Consider the following 27,426-nt stretch of genomic DNA (forward strand, 5'->3'; position numbering starts at 1 on the left):
TAACATCACTCCCCCTGGTGGAAGAGCGACATTACTGCAGCAACCAGAACTCTGGGGCGCTGCACTGACATTCCATCTCCTCTGTCATTTGCCCTCACTAATGATGGTGCAGACCTGCTGGCTTCGTAACGTCACTTCCGCCCTGCGTTGACTTTCTAACGTGTAAACACTGAAGAGCCGCTGTAAAGACAGAGGCGGTCAGTCCGCACAGACACAGGCAGGAGGCAGCCGGGCTCAGCTCTGTGGGGGGCGCTGTCACCGTGTAACCTCTGTCTCCTCACAGCGGGTGGCCCGGGCCGGCCATGGCTCAGCAGCGCGGCGTCAGTGGGCTGCGGTTTAACAAGGACCAGAGTGAGTGTGTATAGCTGTGACATCACGGATTGCAAGCTGTGATCACTAGGGGGCGCGGTGAGAAGCCTCTAAAGATGGAGGCCACTGACAACTTTCAAGTGTTGTTTCTCCCTCTTAAAGGGAGTTGTGTGCGAGTAAAAGCATATTAAAGGGCAGGTAGACAACAGCGTTATATAGAGGAGGCAGCAGCAATCTCATAGGAAATTGGTACAAATCCTGTGCCCACCCTTTACTGCAAGCAACATGTTATTGAGCTGTGGTGAGAAAGTGCCCGACCACTTCCCACAGGGTCAGATACGATCAGATCCCTGAACATTCAGGCATTGCTCTAGTTATGGGGTCTCCTGCTGCCTCTGTGCTCCCATAGTAGCCCAGTTCACAGCAGAATGAGCCCCCTGTGGTGACAGGTAAGTAGGGGGCCCCAGTGATCACATGATCGGTCACATAAATGGTGACGCTGCCTCTATTCCCCATAATGCAGGTGATCAGATCCTTCCATCTTCTCACTGGACGTTAGAGAGATTGTGTCGCCCCCTTTAATCTTTACCAACAGCTGAGAATACTTGTCATTGTCTCACTGCTCGTTACTGACATGCCATGTGATTGGCTGCAGTGGTCACATCATCCTGACATTGGACAACGTTAATTCTTGTTCTCTCCTGTATGGCTCAGGCTGCTTCTGTTGTGCGATGGAGATGGGGTGCGAATCTTTAACATTGAGCCTCTGATGGAGAAAGGACACCTGGGTAAGGCTGGAGGGGAAGGGTTAATGGGATCCTAATGTCACGTGACCAGCGTTGTGTTCCTCCCGCTCAGACATGGAGCAGGTGGGCAGCGTCGGACAGGTGGAGATGCAATCTGCTGGCACTGGTGGGCGGCGGGAGTAACCCCAAATTCTCCGATATCTCAGGTAATTACTTCTTACTCCTCGTGTTCCCGGCTCGGGGTGGATTCTTAGGTTTCCTTTTTTTCCTGTCAGTGATGATCTGGGACAACTCACGGGATGGAAAATACAAACTGGTGCTGTAGTTCACATTCTCCAAACCCGTGCTCAGCGTGCGACTGCGCGCCGAAAAGTGAGTCCAGGCACCTAACTGTATGGGGGTGACTCACCTCTATGTGGACTGTGGTACTGACATGGCCGCCTCTGGGCCAAATTTAGACAGCTGCAAATCACTGTCTGAGCTTACACCGCCCGCAGGGTCTCCCTGTCGTGGCCTCGGGGTTCTCCTTGTCATGGCCCGCGGGGTTCTCCCTGTTGTGGCCCGCAGGGTATCCCTGTCATGGCCCACTGGGCTCTCCCTGTTATGGCCCGCGGGGTTCTCCCTGTCGTGACCTCGGGGGTCTCCCTGTCATTGCCTCAGGGTTCTCCCTGTCATGGCCCACGGGGTTCTCCCTGTCGTGGCCTCGGGGGTCTCCCTGTCATTGCCTCAGGGTTCTCCCTGTAATGGCCCACGGGGTTCTCCCTGTCGTGGCCTGTGGGGTTCTCCCTGTCTTGGCCCGCAGGGTCTCCCTGTCGTGGCCTCAGTGTTCTCCCTGTCGTGGCCCACGGGGTTCTCCCTGTCGTGGCCCACAGGGTCTCCCTGTCGTGGCCCGCAGAGGTTCTCCCTGTCGTGGCCCACGGGGTTCTCCCTGTAGTGGCCCGCAGGGTCTCTTTACCCAACTACACAACCTCAAAGGCATATGGATGACTGATAATACAAGCAGGGCGGCACAGTCTCTAGTACAGAGGTTGTGACCAGACTGCTACCTCATACAAGGTGCTTAGCAGCGGTTAAAACAGCCATGATATTTCTGACCTCGGGTGCTCCTCATACAGTAATATGGATCGACAGATCAGGTTGGCCATAAGAAGAAATTGGCACATTTTGGGACAGGACAAGGAATTGGCGAGTGTAGTAGCCAGAGGTCCCTTGATAGCCAATAAAAGATGAGTCAGATTAAGGGACAGACTAGTAAGAAATCGGTTAACTAAACCTAATCAGAACTGGTTAAGTACTGCGGTACCGCACGGTAATTTCAAGTGCGGACACTGTGCATTTTGTAAGCAACACGCAACAGACCGGGTTCTTAGGATAGGAGCACTGACACATGTAGTAAATGATTTTATTACTTGCAGGACGGACCACGTAGTTTACGTGGCCTTTTGTCCTTGTAGGTATTACTACATAGGGAAGACTATACGGCCGCTGTATGTCCGTTTCCGGGAGCATTGCAGGTCGGTGGTAGTAGGAAAGGGGGTGCCGCGCCTGATCGCTCATGTGAGAGAGAGACATGAGGGGAGTGGAGAATGTCTTACCTTTGCGGGGATTGAGAGGGTCACTCTGCCGGCTAGAGGAGGGAATTTGGATAATTTGCTCCTCAGAGCCGAGGCAAGATGGATCATGCGCGGTAATGTGATGGGGCCTCTGGGTTTTAACGACAGGATAGATCTCTCGATTTTTCTCTGACCAAGGGGTTAATTTAGGTAGTTCTGGGCACATGTAGCGAGTTGCCGTCTGTGAAGTAAATGGTACATATTGCTCTTGTATTTATGTGTACATGCACTGTTCGTATGAGTTCATTAATTTGTTTCTTTGTTTCGGCCTATATTCGTGAATTGTTAGAAATGCATATTGCATTAAGGTATTTTAGATTGTGCTTTTTATATTGAGTGTATTTTTGTTTTGTGGGAGGGATTTGGTGGTGGAGGGAGGTGTCATGGCCGGCACTATATTTCCGCTGTCTTGCCCTTGCACTAACTGACCCGTAGAAGCACAAGCACAGCGCGAAACGGCCGTCGTCTTTGTCCTCCCCTGCTCACACGAGCTTCGGCTCCGTCGTCCCCGGCCATGAATTTTATCTGGATGTTTTGCCAATAAAGTTTTCCATTTCATGAAGACCGGTGAGTGCCCTCATCTTTTTCTTATATTTGGACTATATAGATGACTGAGTTTGGGTTGACACACCCATGGCCAGTCCAGACAGCACGCTCAGTATTTAGACAGTGCTTCATGGACATTTGGGTTTGGCCTAAGGGGAGATGATCACAGTGTATGACCCCTGAGCGAGCGGTGCTGTATATATGGTATATCGTGGATGTAGGGGGCTTGGAAGCTTTTATTTTTTTTCCTCCAATCTAAAACTAAAGAAATGTTACAATATACTAAGGCCGACATGTACAGAATTTCTTCAGAAGTTTAAATCTAACAACGTTCCACTTTACAGGATTGTCATCATAGTGAAAAACCGAATTTACGTCTACTCCTTCCCATACAACCCAACTAAGCTCTTTGAATTTGATACAAGAGACAACCCTAAACGTGAGGACATTGTGTAGATAAAGTGTCTGAGGTTCTCTGTATGGCAGCTGCTCAGTTCTATCAGCAGGGGATTATCCCTGGAGGACTAGCAGAACTGCTTCCATGTAGACCTCCATATTCACGAGCTCTGTATAATAGGGTTGAGTGAAACGGATCGGACAAATTAAAAAATCGCCGACTTTCGGGAAAGTCGGGTTTCATGAAACTCGACCCGATCCTAGTGTGGGATCGGCCATGAGGTCGGCGATCTTCGCGCCAAAGTCGCGTTTCGTATGATGCGGTCAGCACCATTTTTTAGCCAATGAAGGAGGACGCAGAGTGTGGGCAGCGTAATGACATAGGTCTCGGTCCCCACCATCTTAGAGAAGGGCATGGCAGTGATTGGCTAGCTTTCTGCGGCGTCACAGGGGCTATAAAGGGGCGTGCACGCCGACCGCCATCTTACTTCTGCCGATCTTAGCATAGGGAGAGGTTGCTGCAGGTTCATCAGAAGAAGGGATATAGTTAGGGAGGGAAGATTAACCCCCAAACTGCTTGTGCTGTAGCGATTTCCACTGTCCAACACCACCATTTGTTTGCAGGGACAGTGGAGGCTATATTTTAGTACATCAGCTCCGTAGCTTATTAGGCTGCCTTATAAGGCTCCCTGATATCTGCATTGCTGTTTGCATGCTGCTGTGCAAACCAACTGCTTTTTTAAAATCAAAAATCCTGTTGCTCCTTTCTGCACAGTTATCTTGTTTATTTGTCCACACTTTTGTGTGCAGCAGTCCTTTTTATTGCTGCCAAACTTGTCCTCATTGTAGGGAGATTGAAATTGTACTACAGTCTTTGCATTTTTTCCATATATCTTCCAGCCACTTTCTGCCACTTACATTGTGTAGTGTTATAAACTGGGCCTGAGTTTTTGTGCAGTCTCCCCCCCCCCAAAAAAAAAAGGGAGATTCAAATTGTAATAAAGTGGATCTAAGTCAGTTCTGTTAGTTTGGCATATATCAGCCAGCCACGTTCTGCCACTTACATTGTGTTGTGTTATACACAGGGCCTGAGTTTCGGTTCAGTCTCCCCCCCAAAAAAGGGAGATTCAAATTGTCACAAAGTGGATCTACGTCAGTTCTGTTAGTTTGGCGTATATCAGCCAGCCACGGTCTGCCACTTACATTGTGTAGTGTTGTACACTGGGCCTGAGTTTCGGTGCAGTCTCCCCCCAAAAAAAGGGAGATTCAAATTGTCACAAAGTGGATCTACGTCAGTTCTGTTAGTTTGGCGTATATCAGCCAGCCACGGTCTGCCACTTACATTGTGTAGTGTTGTACACTGGGCCTGAGTTTCGGTGCAGTCTCCCCCCAAAAAAAGGGAGATTCAAATTGTCACAAAGTGGATCTACGTCAGTTCTGTTAGTTTGGCATATATCAGCCAGCCACGTTCTGCCACTTACATTGTGTAGTGTTGTACAAGGGCCCGAGTTTTGCTGCAGTGTCCCCCCCAAAAAAGGGAGATTCAAATTGTCACAAAGTGGATCTGCCACTTACATTGTGTAGTGTTGTACACTGGGCCTGAGTTTTGTTGCAGTCTCCCCCCCCAAAAAAAAAGGGAGATTCAAATTGTCACAAAGTGGATCTACGTTAGTTCTGTTAGTTTGGCGTACATCAGCCAGCCACGTTCTGCCACTTGCATTGTGTAGTGTTGTACACTGGGCCTGAGTTTCAGTACAGTCTCCCCCCAAAAAAAAGGGAGATTCAAATTGTCAAGGCCTCGAAGGAAAAAAGCTTTTAAAGCCGGAGCAGCAGGAAAAAGTTTTGGCTTTCCTTGCTGAATCAGCCTCTAGCTCTTTCGCCTCCTCTTCAGAAAGTTCCAAATATAAAAGCAGCGAGTCATCAGTGGATGCTCCTGGTCAGGAACAAGTCGCTTCCTTGTGTCCTTCACCCAAACCAAAAGTGAAGGATGCGTCAGGCGACACTACAGGTTACTCCATGGAGCTATTTACACATACCGTGCCTGGGTTAGAAAGGGAAATTGTTAACTGCCCATTACAAGATGAATCGGACATGGAGTGCACTGATACACAGCCACAGCTAGATTATTATGCTGTTCCATTGACTCAGATTACTACATTGCCCTTGCAGTGTACAGAGCCAGAATCTGACCCTGATGAGACTATGGTGCCCCGTCCCGAACGCTATAGCACCTTACACGGTGACACAGAGGAAGGTGCACATGACATTGAAGAGGAGGTGATAGATGACCCAGTTGTTGACCCAGATTGGCAGCCATTGGGGGAAAAGGGTGCCGCTGCCAGTTGCTCAGAAGCGGAGGAGGATGATCCGCAGCAGCCATCTACATCGCAACAGCTTTCATCTGGTAGGCCCGTATCTGGCCAAAAACGTTTGTCAAAAACAAAAACAGTATTAGCACAGCGTGGCCATCCTGTGAAAGTAGCACAGCGTGCAATGCCTGAAAAGGTATTCTATAGTAGGAAGAGTGTAGTGTGGCAATGTTTTAACCAAGATCCGAATGATCAGTGCAAAGTTATCTGTAAGAAATGCTCAAAGACCTTTAGCAGAAGGAAGAATCTCCAAAATTTAAATGCAACGTGCATGCTTAGACATTTAACCAGAATGCACTTGCAAGCCTGGACTAACTACCAAACGTCCCGTACCATTGGTGCACCTGCTCAGAATGAAGGTAGTCAGCAGCAACACTACATTGCTTCCCTCACTGTAAGCCCACCGGTTAGGACACCACCAGAAGCAAATGTGGAGGTATTGTCACAAGGCCAAAGCTGTCAGGGAATCACAAGGTTCTTGGTAGGAAACAACATCAAGAATACCATCACCAACCCTCTCTCAATCCGCCATGTCCAGCACCACCGCTAGTCCCACAATATGCAGCTCTCCAGTCCAGCTCACCCTACAAGAGACTCTCGTTAGGAAAAGAAAGTACTCATCCTCTCATCCGCGTACACAGGGTTTGAACGCCCACATTGCAAGATTAATCTCGTTAGAGATGATGCCCTACCGGTTGGTTGAAAGCGAAGCTTTCAAAGACCTGATGGCCTACGCAGCACCACGCTATGACCTACCCAGTCGACACTTCTTTGCGAGAAAAGCGATCCCACAAGCATGTTAAAGAACGCATTGTCCATGCACTGAGGCAATCAGTCAGTGGAAAGGTGCACCTCACAACAGATGCATGGACCAGTAGGCATGGCCAGGGACGTTACGTGTCCATCACGGTGCACTGGGTTAATGTGGTGGATGCAGGGTCCACAGGAGACAGCCATAGTGGGACAGTTCTGCCTAGCCAACGGTCTAGGAAACAGTTGGCTGTAGGCGTTCGCCACCCCTCCTCCTCCTCCTCCTCCCGAAGCGAAAGCTCATCCACAGAGCGCAGTCGCACGACCACTCCATCCGCAGCTGCCAGTGTTGCACACGAGGTGTCACATTATGGAACAGCTTGTGATAAGCGTCAGCAGACTGTGTTAGAAATGAAGTGTTTGGGCGACAACAGACACACCGCGGAAGTACTGGCCAAGTACTTGCAGCAAGAAACTCAGTCATGGTTGGGCAGTGTACATCTTGAGGCAGGCAAGGTAGTCAGTGATAACGGAAGGAATTTTATGGCTGCCATAGCCCTTTCTGAAATGAACTACATACCTGGCTCACACCTTGAACCTGGTGGTGCAGTGCTTCCTGAAAAATTATCTGGGGTTACCAGTCCTGCTCCTGAAGGTGCAAAGACTTTGCTCGCACATCTGCCGGTCGCCCGTACACTCCAGCCATATGCAGAAACATCAGCAATCGCTGAATCTTCCCCAGCACCGCCTAATAATCGATGTTGCAACAAGGTAGAACTCCACACTGCACATGCTTCAGAGGCTGTGTGAACAGAGACATGCTATAATTTATTTGTGGGAGGATTCACGTACACGGGCGGGCACTTGGATGGCAGACATGGAGTTGTCTGGTGTGCAGTGGTCGAAGCTACAAGACCTCTGTTAAGTCCTTCAGTGTTTTGAGAAATGCACACGGTAGGTTAGTGCAGACGACGCCATCATAAGCATCAGCATCCCACTAATGCGTCTGCTGATGCAAGTTTGACGCACATTAAGGAGCAGGCATCTGCAGCCAAGGAGGAGGGAAGCCTTGATGACAGTCAGCCATTGTCTGCTCAGGGAACTCTCTTGGACAAGGTGGCGGATGAAGAGGAGAAGGAGGAGGATGGTGGGTATGAATATTTATGGGAGGGGGATGCACCTCAGGGGGCAATAGAAACTGGTGGCATTGCAAGGTCAGGTACAGGGTTTTTGCGGGACACAAGTGATGTTGATTTGCAAGAAAGTGCTTCACAACCCAGCACAAGCAGTGAATTGACACCTGGAACATTGGCCCACATGGCTGAGTATGCCTTACGTATCCTAAAAAGGGACCCCCGCATTATCAAACTGATGAGCGATGATGATTACTGGTTGGCCTTCCTCCTGGATCCACGATATAAAGGAAAATTACAAAATATCATGCCACACGAGAACCTTGAGCAAATATTGGCTACCAAACAAGCAACTCTTATAGACCGTTTGATTCAGGCATTCCCAGCAAACAGCGGCGGTGATGGTTTTGAAACGAGCTGTAGGGGGCAACATGGCAGAGGTGTTAGAGGTGCACAAATCAGAAGTGGCGTTGGACAGAGGGGTTTTATGACCAAGTTGTGGAGTGATTTTGCAATGACAGCAGACGCGACAGGTACTGCTGCATCAATTCAAAGTGACAGGACACAGCATTTGTCCAGTATTGTTACGAACTATTTTTCCTCCCTTATCGATGTTCTCCCTCACAGGTCATTCCCCTTTGATTACTGGGCATCTAAAATAGACACCAGGCCTGAATTGGCAGAATATGCATTACAGGAGCTCGCTTGCCCAGCTGCTAGTGGATCGCCCCCAGACACAGGGCCACGGGTTCTCGGTACCGGGCCTCTCTGGTTCGGTGCTGAGGCTGTCACGGTGGCTAGACCCGGTCCGCGACCCTGCTAAGGGGCGTCCAATGAAGGTGGTGGAGTCTGTCAGGGGTTCGTGACGCCACCTGTGGTGTTCGGTCAGGGTGACCGACGCTGCTGTGATGAAATAGCTGGGGTGATGAAATAGCAGCTGGATGGTGTAACTTCCCACAGGTGAAGTATGTCCCCAGGGCTTCCCAGTAAGGTGGATGGTGATGGTGTGAGGTGCAGGCAATAACGAGGACACAGGGTTGCAGTCTCTTTACCTCTTTACTGAAGACTTCAGGATCCTCAATCCAGAGCACGTTTAACAGGGCTATCAGAGACCGGCCGGTCCGATGGGCACATCCAGAGTTTCCTTCGCAGATGGAAATCGTTGCCTACCATTAGCACCTGTGTGTTGTAGTCCTACCCTGCTGAGCATTCAGAATAGTCCTCACAACTGCTGTTCTCGTTCGTTCGTTCTCTACAGCTCTCTCTCTCTTCAGTTCCAGATGTTACTAGTTTCTCGTCCCCAAGTATGGTTTGGCTAGGACGCACCCGTATAACGGGAAGGCTTGGAGGTCTTCCGGGACCCTAGAGATGCCCCTCTCCCAATGTTGCCCCCTATGTCTTCTTAGGAAATTTAAGGTAGACAGCCAACCTATAATTGACTGCCCAGCGGAGTTTGAAGTAAGGCTTGAAGTCAGTTACTCCTGCGGTGTTCCGGCCACCGACTACGCGCCTCAGTAAGATGTTGCCTCTCTCTCTCTCGGCAAGACTCTTACTGGCTCTCCTTTGTGCTGATCTCGTTTACACTGTTCCACAATATCCTTCCCTTCGTGTCTCTCTCCTGGATACCGCCGCAGGGTGTGCAGGCGCGGTTCTGTTCTGTTCGCTAGGCACCTGCCAGGTTCCCACGCCTGACAGGGACCCCCCTGTGCCTTCTCCCCGCAACACCCCTGCCATGGGATGTTGCCTGGTTCCAACCCAGTCAGCTTCTGACTAAATTCCTCCCCAGCCCTTAGTTTTACCAATGTGAGGAGTGGCCCAATAAATAAAGCCTTTTTCTCCCCCAAGTGGCCGGAGTGTGAAGTGTAATGTGTTCTGGTGATACCTGGTCAGGAGAACTCCTTAGTGCCATCAGACGTACCGCCACGCTCCTTAGCGGCAGAGTGCCATACTGCAACGACCAGGTCTCTGGGGCGCTGCACAACCTCCCCCCCCCCGGTTAAATTCAGTACTCCTGGACTGGGAAGAAGAACAACAATATAATACAGCAAAAGACATACAAAATTTTTGAAATGCTTAGAACAAGTAAATAGAAAAGGTGCTTCCCTTTATGGGAGGTAAGGACACTTGAACGTTACAAGCAAAAAACAGGATTATTTTTAAATAACATTTTAACTATAAATACGGTAACTCTCAGTACCCAGCCTGGTATTCTACTAAGTGCAAACTCTGATTTAACTTTTCCTTTAAGGGCGTATAAGCTGAACCCACTAAAGACCTACTATAACATACTATAGCAACAATTCAACTTTCTTTCCGTTCCAACTTCACCAATGCAGACCGCCTAGCTCCTTGGCTGGGCCTACTGTCATTGTGCCGACCATCTTTCTACATCTCTCAGGAGGACTCTCTCTCTAACCCCTACGGGTTCACTTTCAAGCTTTCCTGTCCTCAGTCTCTGTCAACATTATCAAACTTTCTAAATGTTTAACATTATTAACATTTCAACTTTTATTAAGGCAATCATGTAAACATTCCCTTTAAAAGGGACATAAGTCTCTAGAAGTAGTGCAGATTCTCTCTGCCTGCAAGTCCACTGAAAGCAAGACCTTCTGCGTCAAGTCCAGAAGCATTATCTTCGCAAAGTCTTCTTTCACTTGTAAAACCAGTAGGGGGCACCTTTAAGAAGGTGCAAACTATATACAAAACAGTTTTGGATTCATTCACTGTTCATGATCCGGCAGTCTTTGGAACAATAATAACTCTGTGAAAAAGTAGAAAAAGAACAATAGGGATCCTGGGTAAACAAAGGGACCCCTTAAAGAAATAACCCTGGGTTTAAAGCAGCAGCAAAAACAGTTAACTATTTACATCCGTTGGGGTTTCGAGGTTTGTTACTGTAAGTCAGGGGGTAGCACCGATCGGAGTAGCCCAGCTGAATACTGGCGGCTACCAGGTGCCACATAAGGGGCTCCCTCACTCCAGATGTGGGTCTTATGGCTTTGCATATCTCTTTTCTCATCCGATGCAGTATCAATGTCACTAATCGGTTCTTCAGGTATAATCTGGGTTCGAGTGTCAATTTTCGTAGTAGATTCAGTAGCGGCAATAATGCCCACTAGAGTTGAGCGACCTTGACCTTTTTAGAGTCGAGCCGGGTTTTGCGAAACCCGACTATGTCCAAAGTCGGGTCGAGTGAAATCGGCCGATTATGACGTAAAGTCGGGATCGACCGAAACACGAAACCCAATGCAAGTCAATGGGGCAGCATAGTCGGCAGTGAGTGGGGGCCAGGAAAACACCTAGAGTGGCCATTTTAATGTCAAAACCATCCATTCTTCTTAATGAAGCTTGTCAAGCGTAATTTACCTTATAATAATTGGAAGGCATTTGAAATTGGGGGTCATTTGGCTAAAGTTGTGGGGGGTAGGGCTGGTTCAAGTAATTAGTGGGCCCAGGAAATCTGGACCACGTCACGGCAGTGGAGCAGGGAGAGGTAAGTATTTCAACTTTGCAAGTGCTGTGAACCTGAGCAAGCAGGGGGGGCCCACTCGTTGGCATTGGCACTGGCACAGGGCCCCTCAAAGTACAGCGGTGTGTTTGCACGGCGGGGGCGCCTCCCACCGGCAGCAACACTTTTGCGTACTATGAGAGGCCCTGTGCCAGTGACGTCGCCAACTAGTATTCCTCCCCCCACCTGATGAAGGAACCTGCACTTTCATCTGCACCTTCCTCTTTGTCCCCGTGTAAGGTGGTATGGTATGCGGGAAGAGCAACCTGACTTTCAGCAGGGTCACAATGTTGTTGTGTAGCGTGCACGGGGAATGTTGCGTTATGGGTCAATGTACCAGCAGACTCATCTATCACTGGCTGGGCAATGGGCACGATGAAGTGGAAACACAGATATAGGCCCAAAGAAGAAAGTGGGCTAAATGCAGTTCAAAATTGGTAACACAGGAATAACCAGGGGGCATTGCAGTGGAGGACAACTGGAATGAGAGGCTGACACAGAGAGTAGGGCCAAATCAGTAAGTAGTCGAAATGCAGTTCAAAATTGGCAACCGTAGTAAACAGGCGGCACAGCTTTGTTCAGTGGAGGAGAACAGCAAGGAGTGGCAGACACCGATAGTAGGCCCCAAACCAACTAGTACGCCAAATGCAGTTGTTCCATTTAACCACAATTTAATGAGAGCCTGAAGATAGAAGCTCAGGAAAGGCAACCTGGGGAACACCTTGGAGTGTAACACACCATCTCTCTCCACCCCATACCCATTTTGTATGGCCTAATGCAGTGTACTTTTCTACAACTACTAAACGAGAGTCGGAAGACCGAAGCAATGGCAAGGAAACCTGGGGAACACCTTAGAGTGTAACACACCCTCTCTCTACACCCCATACCCAATTTGAAGGCCTAATGCAGTGTAGTTTCCAAGAACTACTAAACGAGAGCCGGAAGATCGAAGCTCAGGAAAGGCAACCTGGGGAACACCTTGGAGTGTAACACACCCTCTCGCTACACCCCATACCCAATTTGAAGGCCTAATGCAGCGTAGTTTCCAACAACTACTAAACGAGAGCCGGAAGATCGAAGCTCAGGAAAGGCAACCTGGGGAACACCTTGGAGTGTAACAAACCCTCTCTCTACACCCCATACCCAATTTGTAGGCCTAATGCAGCGTAGTTTCCGACAACTACTAAACGAGAGCATGAAGATCGAAGCTCAGGAAAGGCAACCTGGGGAACACCTTGGAGTGTAACACACCCTCTCTCTACACCCCATACCCAATTTGTAGGCCTAATGCAGCGTAGTTTCCGACAACTACTAAACGAGAGCCGGAATATCGAAGCTCAGGAAAGGCAACCTGGGGAACACCTTGGAGTGTAACACACCCTCTCTCTACGCCCCATACCCAATTTGTAGGCCTAATGCAGCGTAGTTTCCGACAACTACTAAACGAGAGCCGGAATATCGAAGCTCAGGAAAGGCAACCTGGGGAACACCTTGGAGTGTAACACACCCTCTCTCTACACCCCATACCCAATTTGAAGGCCTAATGCAGTGTAGTTTCCAAGAACTACTAAACGAGAGCCGGAAGATCGAAGCTCAGGAAAGGCAACCTGGGGAACACCTTGGAGTGTAACACACCCTCTCGCTACACCCCATACCCAATTTGAAGGCCTAATGCAGCGTAGTTTCCAACAACTACTAAACGAGAGCCGGAAGATCGAAGCTCAGGAAAGGCAACCTGGGGAACACCTTGGAGTGGAACACACCATCTCTCTACACCCCATACCCAATTTGAAGGCCTAATGCAGAGTAGTTTCCAAGAACTACTAAACGAGAGCCGGAAGATCGAAGCTCAGGAAAGGCAACCTGGGGAACACCTTGGAGTGTAACACAACGTCTCTCTACACGACGGAAGGGCTGATTCTTAGGAAGGAAGGCTGTTGGAAATAAGCATTGCGCGTCCGAGGGTGATTATATTCTTATTAGGTATATACTCACCCTCGGACGCGCCCTGCTTCTTTATTTGGAATGAATGTTTATTTGCAATGTGGTGTTGACTTTCTCTATTATTTTGGTAATTAATGATTTTATTATTTTCATTATTTTGCATCTTCTCGGCAATAATATAAAGAAGACGCGACAGGACAACACTCGGTGGATGCCATATGTGTGTTTTCAATTTAAAAAAACTTTCAGTTAACTACTTGCAGGAGAAAGTAATTGTAGCTGGTGGCCATTTTTAGTACTGTACCAGATTAGAGTTGTGTGTTTGTTTTTAATGTTAAAATGTCTGCATTTGATATCTCACCAGTATTTTCTTTTTTATAAGCAAAATACTTATTTTTATATTTTCTGATGTTGGTTCCAGGGGTACACGGCCAGCAGTGCCCTGGTCAGTGTAGTAGTAGTTGAAAGAATGGACCGCAGACAGGCATCGAAGGCCTAAAATAATAACACATGGCTGTAGGCAATTTTAAATTGGTTCCAGGGGTACACGGACAGCAGTGGTGTGGTCAGTGGAGGCCTAGTGGAAGGAGTGACCGCAGACAGGCATCGAAGGCCTAAAATAATAACACATGGCTGTAGGCAATTTTAAATTGGTTCCAGGGGTACACGGGCAGCAGTGACCTGGTCAGTGTAGTAGTAGTTGAAAGAATGGACCGCAGACAGGCATCGAAGGCCTAAAATAAAAAAATTGGGCTGGCTGTAGGCAATTTTAAATTGGTTCCAGGGGTACACGGGCAGCAGTGGTGTGGTCAGTGGAGGCCTAGTGGAAGGAGTGACCGCAGACAGGCATCGAAGGCCTAAAATAATAACACATGGCTGTAGGCAATTTTAAATTGGTTCCAGGGGTACACGGGCAGCAGTGACCTGGTCAGTGTAGTAGTAGTTGAAAAAATGGACCGCAGACAGGCATCGAATGCCTAAAATAATAACACATGGCTGTAGGCAATTTTAAATTGGTTACAGGGGTACACGGACAGCAGTGACCTGGTCAGTGTAGTAGTAGTTGAAAGAATGGACCGCAGACAGGCATCGAAGGCCTAAAATAAAAAAATTGGGCTGGCTGTAGGCAATTTTAAATTGGTTCCAGGGGTACACGGACAGCAGTGGTGTGGTCAGTGGAGGCCTAGTGGAAGGAGTGACCGCAGACAGGCATCGAAGGCCTAAAATAATAACACATGGCTGTAGGCAATTTTAAATTGGTTCCAGGGGTACACGGACAGCAGTGGTGTGGTCAGTGGAGGCCTAGTGGAAGGAGTGACCGCAGACAGGCATCGAAGGCCTAAAATAATAACACATGGCTGTAGGCAATTTTAAATTGGTTCCAGGGGTACACGGACAGCAGTGACCTGGTCAGTGTAGTAGTAGTTGAAAGAATGGACCGCAGACAGGCATCGAAGGCCTAAAATAAAAAAATTGGGCTGGCTGTAGGCAATTTTAAATTGGTTCCAGGGGTACACGGGCAGCAGTGGTGTGGTCAGTGGAGGCCTAGTGGAAGGAGTGACCGCAGACAGGCATCGAAGGCCTAAAATAATAACACATGGCTGTAGGCAATTTTAAATTGGTTCCAGGGGTACACGGACAGCAGTGGTGTGGTCAGTGGAGGCCTAGTGGAAGGAGTGACCGCAGACAGGCATCGAAGGCCTAAAATAATAACACATGGCTGTAGGCAATTTTAAATTGGTTCCAGGGGTACACGGACAGCAGTGACCTGGTCAGTGTAGTAGTAGTTGAAAGAATGGACCGCAGACAGGCATCGAAGGCCTAAAATAAAAAAATTGGGCTGGCTGTAGGCAATTTTAAATTGGTTCCAGGGGTACACGGACAGCAGTGGTGTGGTCAGTGGAGGCCTAGTGGAAGGAGTGACCGCAGACAGGCATCGAAGGCCTAAAATAATAACACATGGCTGTAGGCAATTTTAAATTGGTTCCAGGGGTACACGGACAGCAGTGGTGTGGTCAGTGGAGGCCTAGTGGAAGGAGTGACCGCAGACAGGCATCGAAGGCCTAAAATAATAACACATGGCTGTAGGCAATTTTAAATTGGTTCCAGGGGTACACGGACAGCAGTGACCTGGTCAGTGTAGTAGTAGTTGAAAGAATGGACCGCAGACAGGCATCGAAGGCCTAAAATAAAAAAATTGGGCTGGCTGTAGGCAATTTTAAATTGGTTCCAGGGGTACACGGACAGCAGTGGTGTGGTCAGTGGAGGCCTAGTGGAAGGAGTGACCGCAGACAGGCATCGAAGGCCTAAAATAATAACACATGGCTGTAGGCAATTTTAAATTGGTTCCAGGGGTACACGGACAGCAGTGGTGTGGTCAGTGGAGGCCTAGTGGAAGGAGTGACCGCAGACAGGCATCGAAGGCCTAAAATAATAACACATGGCTGTAGGCAATTTTAAATTGGTTCCAGGGGTACACGGACAGCAGTGACCTGGTCAGTGTAGTAGTAGTTGAAAGAATGGACCGCAGACAGGCATCGAAGGCCTAAAATAAAAAAATTGGGCTGGCTGTAGGCAATTTTAAATTGGTTCCAGGGGTACACGGGCAGCAGTGACCTGGTCAGTGTAGTAGTAGTTGAAAGAATGGACCGCAGACAGGCTTAGAAGGCCTAACATAACAAACTTGGGCTGGCTGTAGGCACTTTTAAATTGGTTCCAGGGGTACACGGGCAGCAGTGGTCTGGTCAGTGGAAGTCTAGTGGAAGGAGTGACCGCAGACAGGCTTCCAAGGCCTAACATAACAAACTTGGGCTGGCTGTAGGCACTTTTAAATTGGTTCCAGGGGTACACGGGCAGCAGTGCTCTGGTCAGTGGAAGTCTAGTGGAAGGAGTGACCGCAGACAGGCTTCCAAGGCCTAACATAACAAACTTGGGCTGGCTGTAGGCACTTTTAAATTGGTTCCAGGGGTACACGGGCAGCAGTGGTCTGGTCAGTGGAAGTCTAGTGGAAGGAGTGACCGCAGACAGGCTTCCAAGGCCTAACATAACAAACTTGGGCTGGCTGTAGGCACTTTTAAATTGGTTCCAGGGGTACACGGGCAGCAGTGGTCTGGTCAGTGGAAGTCTAGTGGAAGGAGTGACCGCAGACAGGCTTCCAAGGCCTAACATAACAAACTTGGGCTGGCTGTAGGCACTTTTAAATTGGTTCCAGGGGTACACGGGCAGCAGTGGTCTGGTCAGTGGAAGTCTAGTGGAAGGAGTGACCGCAGACAGGCTTCCAAGGCCTAACATAACAAACTTGGGCTGGCTGTAGGCACTTTTAAATTGGTTCCAGGGGTACACGGGCAGCAGTGGTCTGGTCAGTGGAAGTCTAGTGGAAGGAGTGACCGCAGACAGGCTTCGAAGGCCTAACATAACAAAATTGGGCTGGCTGTAGGCACTTTAAATTGGTTCCAGGGGTACATGGGCAGCAGTGTATGGTCAGTGGAAGTCTAGTGGAAGGAGTGACGGCAGACAGTCTTCGAAGGCCTAACATAACAAAATTGGGCTGACTGTAGGCACTTTTAAATTGGTTCCAGGGTAACACGGCCAGCAGTGGCCTGGTCAGTGTAGTAGTTGTAGAAAGAAGGGACCGCAGACAGGCTTCGAAGGCCTAACATAACAAAAATGTCAAAACAATGGTATTGTCAGTGCCAGGCATTGAAGGATGTCAGCGGCTAGACTACACATTGGTGAAGCTGTGAGAGATAATTTTGCTAGTGGTAGAGCACTGTTTGAGCTGGGGGGGGGAACTGTCTTGTGGCCGGCGGTACAGGCACAGGGCCCCTCATATTACAACGGTGTGTCTGACGTTGGGTGCGCACCACCACCGCCAGAGACACTTTATTGTACTATGAGGGACCCAGTGGCAGTGCCGTCGACCAAAAGCGGCCACACCCACCTCTTCAGACAAACAGCACTCTCAAGGGTCCAAGCGCAAAGTGGCGATAGCACGGCCCCGTGTGGGGAGTTTGGCCATTTCGTGAGGTGGAAACATGTCGTATGCTGGACAATCAGGTGAAGAAAATTACGAGATTGGAAAAGTCATTCAGAATAGTCCACAGGCAAGACCTTTTCATAGGAAAGCTAGGTGTCAGCCGGGCAGGGTGGGGCAAAAGATTTTGAAATCCAGTTGTGGTTCATTTTAATGAAGGTTAGATCATCTACATTTTGGGTAGCCAGACGAGTCCTTTTTTCTGTTAGTATTGAACCTGCAGCACTGAATACTCTTTCTGATAGGACACTAGCTGCCGGGCAAGCAAGCTCCTGCAATGCATATTCTGCCAATTCTGGCCAGGTGTCTAATTTGGATGCCCAGTAATCAAATGGGAATGACGGTTGAGGGAGAACGTCGATAAGGGATGAAAAATAGTTTGTAACCATACTGGACAAATGTTGTCTCCTGTCACTTTGAATTGATGCTGCAGTACCTGTCCTGTCTGCGGTCATAGAAAAATCACTCCACAACCTGGTCAGAAAACCCCTCTGTCCAACGCCACTTCTGATTTCTGCCCCTCTAACACCTCTGGTCTGCTGGCCCCTGGAGCTCGTGTGAGAACGATCACGGGCGCTGTGTGCAGGGAATGCCAGAAGCAAACGGTCAACAAGAGTTGATTGTTTTGTTGCTAATATTAGTTCCAAGTTCTCATGTGGCATAATATTTTGCAATTTGCCTTTATAGCGAGGATCAAGGAGGCAGGCCAACCAGTAATCGTCATCGTTCATCATTTTTGTAATGCGTGTGTCCCTTTTGAGGATACGCAAGGCATAATCCGCCATGTGGGCCAAAGTTCCCGTTGTCAAATCTGCGGTTGTGCTTGGTTGAGGGGCAGTTGCAGGCAAATCTACGTCACTTGTGTCCCTCAAAAAACCAGAACCCGGCCTTGCCACGCCACCAATTTCCCGTGCCCCCGGGAAAGCTTCCTCATTAAAAATATACTCATCCCCATCATCCTCCTCATCCTCCACCTCCTCTTCGCCCGGTACCTCGTCATGTACACTGCCCTGACCAGACAATCGCTGACTGTCATCAAGGCTTTCCTCTTCCTCTGGTGCAGACGCCTGATCCTTTATGTGCGTCAAACTTTGCATCAGCAGACGCATTAGGGGGATGCTCATGCTTATTATGGCGTTGTCTGCACTAACCAGCCGTGTGCATTCCTCAAAACACTGAAGGACTTGACACATGTCTTGAATCTTCGACCACTGCACACCTGACAACTCCATGTCTGCCATCCTACTGCCTGCCCGTGTATGTGTATCCTCCCACAAAAACATAACAGCCCGCCTCTGTTCGCACAGTCTCTGAAGCATGTGCAGTGTTGAGTTCCACCTTGTTGCAACGTCTATGATTAGGCGATGCTGGGGAAGGTTCAAAGAACGCTGATAGGTCTGCATACGGCTGGAGTGTACAGGCGAACGGCGGATATGTGCGCAAAGTCCACGCACTTTGAGGAGCAGGTCGGATAACCCCGGATAACTTTTCAGGAAGCACTGCACCACCAGGTTTAAGGTGTGAGCCAGGCAAGGAATGTGTTTCAGTTGGGAAAGGGAGATGGCAGCCATGAAATTCCTTCCGTTATCACTCACTACCTTGCCTGCCTCAAGATCTACAGTGCCCAGCCACGACTGCGTTTCTTGCTGCAAGAACTCGGACAGAACTTCCGCGGTGTGTCTATTGTCGCCCAAACACTTCATAGCCAATACAGCCTGCTGACGTATGCCAGTAGCTGCCCCGTAATGGGAGACCTGGTGTGCAACAGTGGCAGGTGCGGATGGAGTGTTTGTGCGACTGCGGTCTGTGGACGAGCTCTTGCTTCTGCAGGAGGACGAGGAGGAGGAGGAGGAGGGGGTGCGAACGGCTACAGACAACTGTTTACTAGACCGTGGGCTAGGCAGAACTGTCCCAAACTTGCTGTCCCCTGTGGACCCTGAATCCACCACATTTACCCAGTGTGCCGTGATGGACACGTAACGTCCCTGGCCATGCCTACTGGTCCATGCATCTGTTGTCAGGTGCACCTTTGTGCTCACAGATTGCCTGAGTGCATGGACGATGCGCTCTTTAACATGCTGGTGGAGGGCTGGGATGGCTTTTCTGGAAAAAAAGTGTCGACTGGGTAGCTCGTAGCGTGGTACAGCGTAGTCCATCAGGTCTTTGAAAGCTTCGCTTTCAACTAACCGGTAGGGCATCATCTCTAACGAGATTAGTCTAGCTATGTGGGCGTTCAAACCCTGTGTACGCGGATGCGAGGCTAAGTATTTCCTTTTTCTAACCATAGTCTCATGTAGGGTGAGCTGGACTGGAGAGCTGGAGATCGTGGAACTAGCGGGGGTGCCGGTGGACATGGCAGACTGAGAGACGGTGGGAGATGGTATTGTTGCCGCCGGTGCCCTAGATGCAGTGTTTCCTACTACGAAACTGGTGATTCCCTGACCCTGACTGCTTTGGCCTGGCAAAGATACCTGCACAGATACAGCAGGTGGTGCGCTAAATGGTGGTCCTACACTGCCGGAAGGGATGTTGCGTTGATGACTAGCTTCATTGGCCGAGGGTGCAACAACCTTAAGGGACGTTTGGTAGTTAGTCCAAGCTTTCAAATGCATGGTGGTTAAATGTCTATGCATGCAACTAGTATTGAGACTTTTCAGATTCTGACCTCTGCTTAAGGAAGTAGAACATTTTTGACAGATGACTTTGCGCTGATCAATTGGATGTTGTTTAAAAAAATGCCAGACTGCACTCTTTCTAGCATCGGATACCTTTTCAGGCATTGCAGACTGAGCTTTAACCGGATGGCCACGCTGTCCTCCACCAGGTTTTGGCTTTGCCACGCGTTTTGGGCAAGATACGGGCCCGGCAGATGGAACCTGTGGCGATGTTGATGCCTGCTGCGGCCCCTCCTCCTCCTCTGCTTCAGAACTGCTGCCGCCTGCACCCTGTTCCCCCAATGGCTGCCAATCGGGGTCAAGAACTGGGTCATCTAATAACTCTTCTTGTACCTCCTGCGCAACTTCGTCTGTGTCACCGTGTCGTTCGGTGGTATAGCGTTCGTGATGGGGCAACATAGTCTCATCAGGGTCTGATTCTTGATCAGCACCCTGCGAGGGCAATGTTGTGGTCTGAGTCAAAGGACCAGCATAGTAGTCTGGCTGTGGCTGTGCGTCAGTGCACTCCATGTCAGATTCAATTTGTAATGGGCATGGACTGTTAACTGCTTCACTTTCTAAGCCAGGGACGGTATGTGTAAAGAGCTCCATGGAGTAACCCGTTGTGTCGCCTGCTGCATTCTTCTCTGTTGTTGTTTTTGCTGAAGAGGACAAGGAAGTGACTTGTCCCTGACCGTGAACATCCACTAACGACGCGCTGCTTTTACTTTTACCAGTTTCACGAGATGAGGCAAAAGAGCTAGAGGCTGAGTCAGCAAGATAAGCCAAAACTTGCTCTTGCTGCTCCGGCTTTAAAAGCGGTTTTCCTAATCCCAGAAAAGGGAGCGTTCGAGGCCTTGTGTAGCCGGACGACGAACCTGGCTCCACAGCTCCAGACTTAGGTGCAATATTTTTTCCCCCACGACCACCTGATGCTCCACCACTACCACTACCCTCATTACCAGCTGACAATGAACGCCCCCGGCCACGACCTCTTCCACTAGACTTCCTCATTGTTTTAAAAACGTAACCAAACTAACGTTATTTGTTGCAGTCACACAACTTACACGGTGAGCTATAACTTCAGTATGATTTAGCTACCCCTTTACAGGTTGGTGAGACCACAGCGAAAATCAGGCCCAATGTTACACACTCTTTTTTTGGTGGCTGCAAATTAGAGAGATGCCCCACACGCAGGACTGTCACTGAAGCACAAATGTTAATATTAATGTCACACTATTATTTTTTTTTTATTTTTATTTTTTTCAGGAACACTTTAGAAACCCCCCAAAAAAAAAAAAATAGATTTTTGCAGGGAGAATTTAGAAAACAAATGTAACAAACTATATGCTTTCTATGGGCCACTGAGTGAGAGATGACGCACACAGGAATCAGGAGTGGCACACAAGCCCAGAGGCCAATATTTTTCTACCAATGATTGATGGAGTTATTTTCTCTGGTAGATTTTGGAACCCAAATCAAGGAAAAAAAATGTAGGCTTTCTATGGACCACAATTGGAGAGAGAGAGAGAGAGAGATGGCACACCCAGGAGTCAAGACTGGCACACAAGCAGAAAGGCCAATATTAATCTCCCACTGTTTTTTTTTTGTTTTTGTTTTTTTGTTTTTTTTTCAGGGAGACTTTAGAAAAAAAAATAATAAAAAAAATATGATTTTATCAGGAAGAATTTAGAAACCAAATAAAATAAAATGATTTTTTCAGGGAGAATTTATAAAACAAATAAAAACAAAAATAGGCGTTCTATGGCCCACTGACTGAGAGATGACGCACACAGGAGTCAGGAGTGGCACACAAACCCAGAGGCCAATATTTTTCTACCAATGATTGATGTAGTTATTTTCTCTGGTAGATTTTAGAACCCAAATCAAGGAAAAAAAATATAGGCTTTCTATGGACCACAATTGGAGAGAGAGAGAGAGAGAGAGAGAGAGAGAGAGAGAGAGAGAGATGGCACACCCAGGAGTCAAGACTGGCACACAAGCAGAAAGGCCAATATTAATCTCCCACTGTTTTTTTTGGTTGTTTTTTTTTTTTTTTTTTTCAGGGAGACTTTAGAAAAAAAAATAATAAAAAAAATATGATTTTATCAGGAAGAATTTAGAAACCAAATAAAATAAAATGATTTTTTCAGGGAGAATTTATAAAACAAATAAAACCAAAAATAGGCGTTCTATGGCCCACTGACTGAGAGATGACGCACCCAGGAGTCAAGACTGGCACACAAGCAGAAAGGCCAATATTAATCTCCCACTGTTTTTTTTGGTTGTTTTTTTTTTTTTTTTTTCAGGGAGACTTTAGAAAAAAAAATAATAAAAAAAATATGATTTTATCAGGAAGAATTTAGAAACCAAATAAAATAAAATGATTTTTTCAGGGAGAATTTATAAAACAAATAAAACCAAAAATAGGCGTTCTATGGCCCACTGACTGAGAGATGACGCACCCAGGAGTCAAGACTGGCACACAAGCAGAAAGGCCAATATTAATCTCCCACTGTTTTTTTTGGTTGTTTTTTTTTTTTTTTTTTCAGGGAGACTTTAGAAAAAAAAATAATAAAAAAAATATGATTTTATCAGGAAGAATTTAGAAACCAAATAAAATAAAATGATTTTTTCAGGGAGAATTTATAAAACAAATAAAACCAAAAATAGGCGTTCTATGGCCCACTGACTGAGAGATGACGCACCCAGGAGTCAAGACTGGCACACAAGCAGAAAGGCCAATATTAATCTCCCACTGTTTTTTTTTTTTTTTTTCAGGGAGACTTTAGAAAAAAAAATAATAAAAAAAATATGATTTTATCAGGAAGAATTTAGAAACCAAATAAAATAAAATGATTTTTTCAGGGAGAATTTAGAAAACAAATAAAACCAAAAATAGGCGTTCTATGGCCCACTGACTGAGAGATGACGCACACAGGAGTCAGGAGTGGCACACAAACCCAGAGGCCAATATTTTTCTACCAATGATTGATGTAGTTATTTTCTCTGGTAGATTTTAGAACCCAAATCAAGGAAAAAAAATATAGGCTTTCTATGGACCACAATTGGAGAGAGAGAGAGAGAGAGAGAGAGAGAGAGAGAGAGAGATGGCACACCCAGGAGTCAAGACTGGCACACAAGCAGAAAGGCCAATATTAATCTCCCACTGTTTTTTTGGTTGTTTTTTTTTTTTTTTTTTCAGGGAGACTTTAGAAATAAAAATAATAAAAAAAATATGATTTTATCAGGAAGAATTTAGAAACCAAATAAAATAAAATGATTTTTTCAGGGAGAATTTAGAAAACAAATAAAACCAAAAATATGCGTTCTATGGCCCACTGACTGAGAGAGAGAGAGAGATGGAACGCTTAGTACTGGCACACAAACCCAAAGAGCAATATTAATCTCCCTTTTTTTTTCCAGGGAGAATTTCTGAAACCCAAAAAAAAAATAAAATAGGCTTTCTATGGCCCACTATTTGTGAGAGAGATGGGACGCTCAGGACTGGCACAGATGGCACGCTCAGGACTGGCACAGAAGCCCAGAGGCCAATATTAATCTCCCTTTTTTTCTGGGAGAATTTATAAAACCAAAAAAATATTTAAATAGGCTTTCTATGGCCCACTATTTGTGAGAGAGATGGCACGCTCAGGACTGGCACAGATGGCACGCTCACAACTGGCACACAAGCCCAGAGGCCAATATTAATCTCCCTTTTTTCAGGGAGAATTTCTAAAACCCAAAAAAAAAATAAAATAGGCTTTCTATGGCCCACTATTTGTGAGAGAGATGGGACGCTCAGGACTGGCACAGATGGCACGCTCAGGACTGGCACAGAAGCCCAGAGGCCAATATTAATCTCCCTTTTTTTCTGGGAGAATTTATAAAACCAAAAAAATATTTAAATAGGCTTTCTATGGCCCACTATTTGTGAGAGAGATGGCACGCTCAGGACTGGCACAGATGGCACGCTCACAACTGGCACACAAGCCCAGAGGCCAATATTAATCTCCCTTTTTTCAGGGAAAATTGATAAAACAAAAAAAAAAATTAAATAGGCTTTCTATGGCCCACTATTTGTGAGAGAGATGGCACGCTCAGGGCTGGCTGGCACAGATGGCACGCTCAGGACTGGCACACAAGCCCAGAGGCCAATATTAATCTCCCTTTTTTTCTGGGAGAATTTATAAAACCAAAAAAATATTTAAATAGGCTTTCTATGGCCCACTATTTGTGAGAGAGATGGCACGCTCAGGACTGGCACAGATGGCACGCTCACAACTGGCACACAAGCCCAGAGGCCAATATTAATCTCCCTTTTTTCAGGGAAAATTTATAAAACAAAAAAAAAAATTAAATAGGCTTTCTATGGCCCACTATTTGTGAGAGAGATGGCACGCTCAGGGCTGGCACAGATGGCACGCTCAGGACTGGCACACAAGCCCAGAGGCCAATATTAATCTCCCTTTTTTTCAGGGAGAATTTATAAAACCAAAAAAAAAAATAAATAGGCTTTCTATGGCCCACTATTTGTGAGAGAGATGGCACACTCAGGACTGGCACACAAGCCCAAAGGCCAATATTAATCTCCCACTGTATTTTTATCAGGGAGAATTTATACACCCCACAAAAAAAAATACAGAAAAATGAAAAGGCTTTCTATGGCCCACTATGTGAGAGAGATGGCACACACAGGGATGGCACTCTAGCAGAAATGCCAAATTGCCAATCTTAATCTCCCACCAAAAAAAAAAAAAACAGGGAATGTCCTACAATTACTATCTCCCTGCCTGCAGTAATCTCAGCCAGGTATGGCAGGCAGCTACTATCTCCCTGCCTGCAGTAATCTCAGCCAGGTATGGCAGGCAGCAATAAGGAGTGGACTGATGCACAAATGAAATAAAAAGTGTGGACAAACAAAAAAGATAGCTGTGCAGAAAGGAAGGAACAAGAGGATTTGTGCTTTGAAAAAAGCAGTTGGTTTGCACAGCGGCGTACACACAGCAATGCAGCTATCAGGGAGCCTTCTAGGGCAGCCCAATGAGCTACAGCGCTGAGGGGAAAAAAAAAAAAAAAAAAACTTCCACTGTCCCTGCACACCGAGGGTGGTGTTGGACAGTGCAAATCGCTGCAGCACAAGCGGTTTTGTGGTTAATGGACCCTGCCTAACGCTATCCCTGCTTCTGACAAAGCGGCAGCAACCTCTCCCTAAGCTCAGATCAGCAGCAGTAAGATGGCGGTCGGCGGGAACGCCTCTTTATAGCCCCTGTGACGTCGCAGACAGCAAGCCAATCACTGCAATGCCCTTCTCTAAGATGGTGGGGACCAGGACCTATGTCATCACGCTGCCCACACTCTGCGTTTACCTTCATTGGCTGAGAAATGGCGCTTTTCGCGTCATTGAAACGCGACTTTGGCGCGAAAGTCGCGTACCGCATGGCCGACCCCGCACAGGGGTCGGATCGGGTTTCATGAAACCCCGACTTAGCCAAAAGTCGGCGACTTTTGAAAATGTTCGACCCGTTTCGCTCAACCCTAATGCCCACTGTGGTAGTAGTATCAGGATTTGTCAGTTCAGAGTTAATCTTAGTCATGGCAGTAGGTGGCGCTGCTGCGGAGCCTATCAGTAGGTCTTCTGTCACTGGGGCAGGGTCGGCGTTCTTACTTGCCACCACGGTATCCTCTGGGTCGGCCGACTCTGCCGACGGCAGGCTCCGGACCGCCGACTGCGGGGCCTTGCGCTGCGGCGTTGCCATCTCTGTTTGCAGTAGCTCGCTTTCCGGCAGGACCTTGCTTTCTGGCTTCGGAGCGCTGGAACTTCTTTCTTGCTGCGGACCAGATGAGGCCGCCGACAGACGTCTGGTGAGGCCTCCGGTGACGGTCTCCTTCCGCCCGGCCTCAGTGCTCAACTGCGTCTGCTGGAGTCGATCGCCGAGCTCGTCCACTCCGGCCTACAGGAAGTCGGGGCTCACAGGTGACGCCTGGCCGCGGTATCTCTCTGGGTAGCTGGGGAGTCCTCGGCTCCGACCCCACGCTCCGATCCCGGTCGGCTCGCCATGGCGTCCTCCACGTGACTCACTTCTTCTCCCTCCTTGTCCTTTTCCTGCTCTCTCATTCGTGGGCGGTTTTGTTTTCTTTGTCTCCGCCCTCCACTGAGGATCAGGAGGCGGATCTCGGCCGCTGACGGACACGTCCTCAAGGCACAGAAATATTTAGACTGGGCGGCCATTATCTTTCGCGCTCTCCAGCTTACTCACGCCCACTTCCACGCCCTTCTTCTTCTCCTGCGCTCCTCGTGACGGTATAATGGCGGCAGTTTTGGTGGGAATCTTGAGATAGCAATACACAGTCCTTGCAATAAATCACAGTCCAACACGTTTCAATCACAGTTCCAAGGCACACATGACCCAATTCCTCAGGCTTAAGTACGATCCTGTTCGTGATGCCAAGTTGGATCGCCCCCAGACACAGGGCCACACGTGTCGGTACCGGGCCTCTCTGGTTCGGTTCTGAGGTTGTCACGGTGGCTAGACCCGGTCCGCGACCCTGCTAAGGGGCGTCCAATAAAGGTGGTGGTACAGTCTGTCAGGGGTTCGTGACGCCACCTGTGGTGTTCGGTCAGGGTGACCGACGCTGCTATGGGGTCCGCTGAGGTGATGGAATGGCAGCTGGATGGTATACCTTCCCACAGGTGAAGTATGTCCCCAGGGCTTCCCAGTAAGGTGGATGGTGATGGTGTGAGGTGCAGGCAATAACGAGGACACAGGGTTGCAGTCTCTTTACCTCTTTACTGAAGACTTCAGGATCCTCAATCCAGAGCACGTTTAACAGGGCTATCAGAGACCGGCCGGTCCGATGGGCACATCCAGAGTTTCCTTCGCAGATGGAAATCGTTGCCTACCACTAGCGCCTGTGTGTTGTAGTCCTACCCTGCTGAGCATTCGGAATAGTCCTCACAACTGCTGTTCTCATTCATTCGTTCTCTACAGCCCTCTCTCCCTTCAGTTCCAGATGTTACTAGTTTCTCGTCCCCCAGTATGGTTTGGCTAGGACGCGCCTGTATGACGGGAAGGCTTGGAGGTCTTCCGGGACCCTAGAGACGCCCCTCTCCCAATGTTGCCCCCTATGTCTTCTTAGGAAATTTAAGGTAGACAGTCAACCTATAATTGACTGCCCGGCGGAGATTGAAGTAAGGCTTGAAGTCAGTTACTCCTGCGGTGTTCCGGCCACCGACTACGCGCCTCAGTAAGATGTTGCCTCTCTCTCTCTTGGCACGACTCTTACTGGCTCTCCTTTGTGCTGATCTCGTTTACACTGTTCCACAATATCCTTCCCTTCGTGTCTCTCTCCTGGATACCGCCGCAGGGTGTGCAGGCGCGGTTCCATTACATTCTGTTCTGTTCGCTAGGCACCTGCCAGGTT

The 27,426-nt window shown here is 48.2% G+C and overlaps 1 pseudogene; it reads left to right on the plus strand.

Moving 5' to 3' along the window:
* The first annotated feature begins 302 nt into the window (after positions 1-302).
* The window catches only part of LOC138648635 (WD repeat domain phosphoinositide-interacting protein 4-like), a 32,289-nt pseudogene continuing 5,165 nt past the window's right edge, over positions 303-27,426 (plus strand).

The sequence above is a fragment of the Ranitomeya imitator genome, chromosome 9 (genome assembly GCF_032444005.1).
Source record: "Ranitomeya imitator isolate aRanImi1 chromosome 9, aRanImi1.pri, whole genome shotgun sequence".
NCBI lineage: Eukaryota > Metazoa > Chordata > Amphibia > Anura > Dendrobatidae > Ranitomeya > Ranitomeya imitator.